The sequence below is a fragment of the Oryctolagus cuniculus genome, chromosome 5, assembly GCF_051225735.1.
Source record: "Oryctolagus cuniculus isolate XC-2025 breed Fujian yellow rabbit chromosome 5, ASM5122573v1, whole genome shotgun sequence".
NCBI classification, from domain to species: domain Eukaryota; kingdom Metazoa; phylum Chordata; class Mammalia; order Lagomorpha; family Leporidae; genus Oryctolagus; species Oryctolagus cuniculus.
The window spans coordinates 100620438-100628452 of NC_142871.1; positions in this window are offsets into that span (position 1 = coordinate 100620438).

Sequence of the window (8015 nt, forward strand, 5' to 3'; positions counted from 1 at the left end):
AATGTGTACTTACCATATAACCTAGCAGTTATATTCTTGAGCATTATTCCAAGAGAAATATATGTGTTCACACAAAACAAATAAATAGTGGATTTATCAGTAATACAAAAAAAATTGAGAACAACCCAAATGTCCTTTTGCAGATGAGTGATTAAAAAGTCCTGATACCCCCTCATTTCTGAAATATTACTAAGCAATAAAAAGGAATGAATTGTTAACCCATACCACAACTTGGATGGATCTTAAGGTACTTATTCTGAGTGAAAGCAGATATGTTCAGGGCCGGTGCTGTGGCATAATGAGTAAAGCTGCTGCCTGCAGTGCCAGCATCCTATATGGGTGCAGGTGCAAGACCCGGCTTTTCTACTTCTGATCCAGCTCTATGGTATGGCCTGGGAAAGCAGTAGATGTTGGCCCAAGGCCTTGGGTCCCTGCACCCACATGGGAGACCCAGAAGAAGCTCCTGGCTCCTGGCTTTGGATCAGCGCAGCTCCGGCCATTACAGCCAACTGGAGAGTGAACTAGCGGATAGGAGAAGAGCCATAAATTCAGAATCGGTGAAGCAGAAGAGGGAATATCATAATTACAAGACAAAGCACAGGAAAGTATACAGTCAAACCAAAGATAAGAAGAGGAAATTAGAAAACTAAAAAAACACAGTTGGGAATCTACAGGAAACTATTAAAAAAAAAACAACATACAGGTTCTAGGAGATCCTGAAGGCATAGAGAGAGATAAAGGATTAGAAGGCATTTTTAGTGAAATAATTACAGAAAACTTCCCAGGTTTGGAGAAAGAATGGGACATTTAAGTACATGAAGCACACAGAACTCCCAATAGACATAAGAAAAGATCCTCACCATGACACATTGTAATCAAACTCACCACAGTGAAACATAAAGAGAAGAATCTAAAATGTGCAAGAGAGAAATGCCAGATTGCTTTCAGAGGATCTCCAATTAGACTCACGGCACAAACTTCTCATCAGAAAACCTACAGACTAGGAGAGAATGGTGAGATATAGTCCAAGTCTTAAGAGAAAAAAAACTGTCATTGCAGAATATTATACCCTTCAAAACTCTCATTTGTTAATGAAGGTGAAATAAAGACCTTCCATAACAAACAGAAATTGAAAGAGTTTGTCACCACCCATCCAGCCCTACAAAAGATGCTTAAGGATGTATTGCACACAGAAACACAGAAACATGGTTATCACTATGAAAGAAAATAGAGGAAGAAAATCTCAGTAAGAGATCAAAGTAAGTTCAAAGTATAAATTAGGAATTTTTTGGAAAATGCTAGGGAAAAATAATTATTTATAAATAGTCACCTTGAATGTAAATGGCCTCAACTCCCCAATTAAAAGACAAAGACTGGCTGAATGGATTAAAAACAAAACCATCTATTTACTGCCTACAAGAATCACAACTCACCAACAAAGACATACACAGACTGAAAGTGAAAGGAAGGAAAAAGATATTCCATGCCAGGAGAAACCAAAAAAGAACTGGTGTAACCATCTTAATATAAGAAAAAATAGACTTTAACACAAAAACTGTTAAAAGAGACAAAGAATGGCACTATATAATGATTAAGGGATCAATTCAACAGGAAGATGTAACTATTACAAACGTATATATGCCTAACTATGGGGCACTTGGCTATTTAAAAGAAATATTAAAGATTTAGACTCCAATACAATAGTATTGGGGGACTTCAATACTCCATTTTCAGCAATGGACAGATCAACTAGACAGAAAATCAACAATGAAACAGGAGATTTAATCATCAGTATAGACCAAATGGACCTAGCAGCTTTCTACAAAACTTTTTATCCTACAATTGCAGAATAGATATTCTTCTCAGCAGTGCATGGAACTTTCTCTAGAATTGACCACATACTAGGCCATAGAGCAAGTCTGAACAAATTTTAAAAAATTGCAATAATACCATGAATCTTCTCAGATCACAATGGAATAAAGCTGGAAATCAGCAACTCAGGAATCAATGGAGCATACATAAACACATGGAGACTGAACAACATGCTCCTGAATGAACAGTGGGTCATAAAAGAAATCTAAAGAGAAATCAAAAACTTTCGGGAAACAAATGAAGGTAACACAAAATATTAAAATTTATGGGATATACCAAAAGCAGTGTTAAGAGGAAAATTTATAACAATAGATGCCTACATCAAGAAATTGGGAAGATACCAAATAAATGAGCTATCAGTGCATCTCAAGAATCTACAAGGAGTTGGCGCCCTGGCTCACTTGGTTAATCCTCCACCTGCAGCACCGGCATCCCTAATGGGTGCTGGGTTCTAGACCTGGTTGCTCCTCTTCGAGTCTAGCTCTCTGCTGTGCCTGGGAGGGCAGTGGAGCACGGCCCAAGTGCTTGGGTCCCTGCACCCGCATGGGAAACCAGGAGGAAGCACCTGGCTCCTGGCTTCAGATTGGTGCAGCGCCGGCCGTAGCAGCCATTTGGAGGGTGAACCAATGGAAGGAAGAACTTTCTCTCTGTCTCTCTCACTCTCACTGTCTATAACTCTACCTGTCAAATAATAACAAAAAGAGATTACAAAAACAAGAAACCAAACCCAAAACTAATAAGAGAAAAGAAAGAATTAAAATTAGAGAAGAAATCAACAAATTGAATCAAAAAACAATACAAAAGATCGCAAAACAAAGAGCTGTTTTTTTGAAAAAATAATCAAAATTGATACAAAATTGGCCCAACTAACCAAAAAATGAGAGAGAAGACCCAAATCAATAAAATTAAAGATGAAAAAGGAAATGTAGCAACAGATACTACAGAAATAAAAGAATCATCAGAAATTACTACAAAGAGTTGTATAGTAACAAACTGGGAAACATAAAAGAAATAGATTCCTGGACACATACAACTTACCTGAATTGAACCATGAAGAAACAGAATACCTAAAGAGACCTATAACTAAGGTGGAAACTGAATCAGTGATAAAGGCCCTCCCAACAAAGAAAAGCCCAGGACTGGATGAACTTACTGCTGAATTCTATCAGAAATTTAAAGAAGAACTAACTCTAATTCTTCTGAAGTTATTCAAAACAATTGAAAGAGAGGGAATCCTCCCAAATTCTTTCTATGAGGCCAGCATCACCTTAATTCCTAAACCTGAAAAAGATGTAATGGAGAAAATGAATTACAGACCAATTTCCCTAATGAACATGGATGCAAAAATGCTTAACAAAATTCTAGCCAATTGAATCCAACAACACATCACAAAGATCATCCACCCAGATTGAGGGATTTATCCCTGGTATGCAGGGGTGGTTCAACATTTGCAAATCAATCAATGTGATACATCACATTAACAAACTGCTGAACAAAAACCATATAAAAATGATGCTGAAATTAATATGGTGGCACAGGAGACCTTGAATAGCTAAAGCAATCTTGTACAACAAAAACAAAGCCGGAGGCATCACACTACCAGATTTCAAGACAAACTAGAATGCAGTTATAATAAAAACAGTTTGGTACTGGTACAAAAACAGATGGATAGACCAATGGAAAAGAATAGAAACACCAAAAATCAATCCAAACATCTACAACCAATTTATATTTGATCAAGGAGCTAGAACCAACTCCTGGAGCAAGGACAGTATATTCAACAAATGCTGCTGGGAAAACTGAATTTCCATATGCAGAAGTATGAAGCAAGAGATTTTTCAGGGGGCGGGGGCGGAGCCAAGATGGCGGAATAGTGAGGGCACGCACCGATAGTCCGGGAAAATTTAGTTTAATAAAAGGGGAGTTACGGTAGCTGCAGAAAAAAGAACCAGGAAAAAATTGCACGGGAAACCCTTCTGGATGGAGCAGCCGTGAATCGGAGTACCTACTGGGAGAACAAGGTCGCCCACCGCGCGGAAGCCAAGTCGCGGGACCGAGCCGCAGAAGCCCCAGGGTCTGTGTGCCAGTGCTCCAAGGGGAGTGCACGCCACACAGACAACAGCGGGGAGACTTGGGATGCTCAGGGCTCCGAGTCCACACATCGGCGCTGGAAGGGGAGGTGAGCTCAATAACCCGAGACATTGGTGGGGAAACGGGGGTCAGAATCTAGAGGGGGGCCGGAAAGTGCAGCAAACTCACTACCGGAAAGAAGGAAAAAAAAAGCTTCGGGGTTTCTCTTCCCCCTAACCTTGCAAAGGTTACAAGGCTGCAAGGCTTGAAGAATTCCCAAGAGACAAAGAGCAGGCCTCCTCTCTGGATTTACATATCAATGGGGGAGAGCTAAGGAACTGAGTCACTACAATTCAGTAGCCTAGGCAACCCAGTGGGAGTCCAGAGGAGCCAAAGACTGGAAGCTAAATACCATCAATTCTGCATAGCCGTGCCCTGCAGTGTTACCTACCCCCTGAATAAATAAAATAAATAAATAAATAAAAAGAGAGAGATTTACCACGCATAACCTGAGGGTGTCACCTTTGCACACCCTTAACCAGGAAGAACCAGGCAGAGCTCTCAGGCCGCACCCATCTGAAGCCTCCAAGGCTCCTCCAACAGCAGGCAGTCCACTTAACACGGACACAGTATAAAAAAAAAAAAAAAGAAAAAAAACGCACAGTGACGCAAGAAGAATTAACTATGCCGAGTAACAAACACAGAAATAGAGGGAGCAAGATCAACGATGACACTATGATGCCTCCAAATAAGCAAAACACCCCAAGCCAAGAGTATGAAGATGATGAGATAGAAGAAATGCAAGATACGGATTTCAAAAAATTTATGATAAGAACATTTAGAAGTTTTCAAAAGCAAATCCTTGAACTACAGAAATCCTTATTGGACAAGATTGAAAATCTCTCTCGTGAAAATGAAATTTTAAGGAAGAATCAAAATGAAACTCAGAAACTAGTAGAACAGGAAAGTGTAATAGTGAAGAGAAATCAAAATGAAATGAAGAGCTCAATAGATCAAATGACAAACACATTAGAAAGCCTTAAAAACAGAATGGGTGAAGCAGAAGAGAGAATATCGGACTTAGAAGATAGAGCACAGGAAAACATACAGTCAAACCAAAGAAAAGAAGAGGAAATTAGAAACCTAAAAAATATTGTTGGGAATCTACAGGATACTATTAAAAAAAACCAACATTCGAGTTCTAGGAGTTCCTGAAGGCATGGAGAGAGAGAAAGGATTGGAAGGCCTTTTTAGTGAGATACTAGCAGAGAACTTTCCAGGTTTGGAGAAGGACAGAGATATCCTAGTACAGGAAGCTCATAGAACCCCCAATAAACATGACCAAAAGAGATCCTCACCACGACACGTGGTAATTAAACTTACCACAGTGAAACATAAAGAAAAGATCCTAAAATGTGCAAGAGAGCAACGTCAGATTACTCTCAGAGGATCGCCAATCAGACTCACAGCTGACTTCTCATCAGAAACCCTACAAGCTAGGAGGGAATGGCGAGACATAGCACAGGTGCTAAGAGAGAAAAATTGCCAGCCCAGAATATTATATCCTGCCAAGCTCTCATTTGTGAATGAAGGTGAAATAAAGACCTTTCATAGCAAACAGAAATTGAAAGACTTTGTGGCCACTCGTCCGGCCCTGCAAAAGATACTTAAAGATGTGCTACACTCGGAAACACAGAAACACGGCCATCAATATGAAAGAAGGGAAAGGAAGAACACCTACCAGTAAAAGAGCATGGGAAGCTCAAAGCATATACTAGAAAATATTTCCGGGAAAATGGCAGGGCAAAGTCACTACGTATCAATAGTCACATTGAACATTAATGGTCTGAATTCTTCAGTTAAAAGACACCGTTTGGCTGACTGGCTCACAGAACACAACCCAACTATTTGTTGCCTACAAGAAACACATCTCTCTAACAAAGAGGCATGCAGACTGAAAGTGAAAGGTTGGAAAAAGATATTCCATGCCAACAGAAACCAAAAAAAAGCAGGTGTAGCCATATTAATATCAGACAAAATAAACTTTAATACAAAAACTGTTAAGAGAGACAAAGAGGGACACTATATAATGATTAAGGGTTCAATTCAACAGGAAGATGTAACTATTATAAATGTATATACACCTAATTACAGGGCACCGGCCTATTTAAAAGATATGTTAAGGGACTTAAAGGGAGATTTAGATTCCAATACAATAGTACTGGGGGACTTCAATACTCCACTCTCAGAAATAGACAGATCATCCGGACAGAAGATCAACAAGGAAACAGCAGATTTAATTGACACTATTGCCCAAATGGATCTAACAGATATCTACAGAACTTTCAACCCTATATCTACAGACTTCACATTCTTCTCAGCAGTGCATGGAACCTTCTCTAGGATTGATCACATACTAGGCCATAAAGCAAGTCTCAGCAAATTTAAAAGAATTAGAATCATACCATGCAGCTTCTCAGACCACAGCGGGATGAAGCTGGAAATTAGCAATTCAGGAAACCCCAGAAAGTATGCAAACACATGGAGACTGAACAACATGCTCCTGAATGAACACTGGGTCATTCAAGAAATCAAAAGAGAAATCAAAAACTTTCTGGAAGTAAATGAAGACAACAACACAACATATCAAAACTTATGGGATACAGCAAAAGCAGTATTGAGAGGCAAATTTATAGCAATAGGTGCCTATATCAAGAAATTGGAAAGGTACCAAATAAATGAGCTTTCAGCGCATCTCAAGGACCTAGAAAAACTGCAGCAAACCAAACCCAAATCTAGTAGGAGAAGAGAAATAATTAAAACCAGAGAAGAAATTAACAGGATTGAATCCAAAAAAACATTACAAAAAATCAGCCAAGCGAGAAGCTGGTTTTTTGAAAAAATAAACAAAATTGACACCCCATTGGCCCAACTAACTAAAAAAAGAAGAGAAAAGACCCAAATCAATAAAATCAGAGATGAAAATGGGAAACATAACAACAGACACCACAGAAATAAAAAGAATCATCAGAAATTACTACAAGGACTTGTATGCCAGCAAACAGGAAAACCTATCAGAAATGGATAGATTCCTGGACACATGCAATCTACCAAAATTGAACCATGAAGACATCGAAAACCTAAATAGACCCATAACTGAAACAGAAATTGAAACAGTAATAAAGGCCCTCCCAACAAAGAAAAGCCCAGGACCAGATGGATTCACTGCTGAATTCTACCAGACATTTAAAGAAGAACTAATCCCATTTCTTCTCAAACTATTCAGAACAATCGAAAAAGAGGGAATCCTCCCAAATTCTTTCTATGAAGCCAGCATCACCTTAATCCCTAAGCCAGAGAAAGATGCAGCACTGAAAGAAAATTACAGACCAATATCCTTGATGAACATAGACGCAAAAATCCTCAATAAAATTCTGGCCAATAGAATACAACAACACATCAGGAAAATCATCCACCCAGACCAAGTGGGATTCATCCCTGGTATGCAGGGATGGTTCAACATTCGCAAATCAATCAATGTGATTCACCACATTAACAGACTGCAGAAGAAAAACCATATGATTATCTCAATTGCTGCAGAGAAAGCATTTGATAAAATTCAACACCCTTTCATGATGAAAACTCTAAGCAAATTGGGTATAGAAGGAACATTCCTCAATATAATCAAAGCAATTTATAAAAAACCCACAGCCAGCATCCTATTGAATGGGGAAAAGTTGGAAGCATTTCCACTGAAATCTGGCACCAGGCAGGGATGCCCACTCTCACCACTGCTATTTAACATGGTTCTGGAAGTTTTAGCCAGAGCCATCAGACAAGAAAAAGAAATCAAAGGAATACAAATCAAGAAGGAAGAAGTCAAACTATCCCTCTTTGCAGACGATATGATTCTGTACTTAGAGGATCCAAAGAACTCTACTAAGAGACTATTGGAACTCATAGATGAGTTTGGCAAAGTGGCAGGATATAAAATCAATGCACAGAAATCAACAGCCTTTGTATACACAAGCAATGCCATGACTGAGAAAGAACTGCTAAGATCAATCCCATCC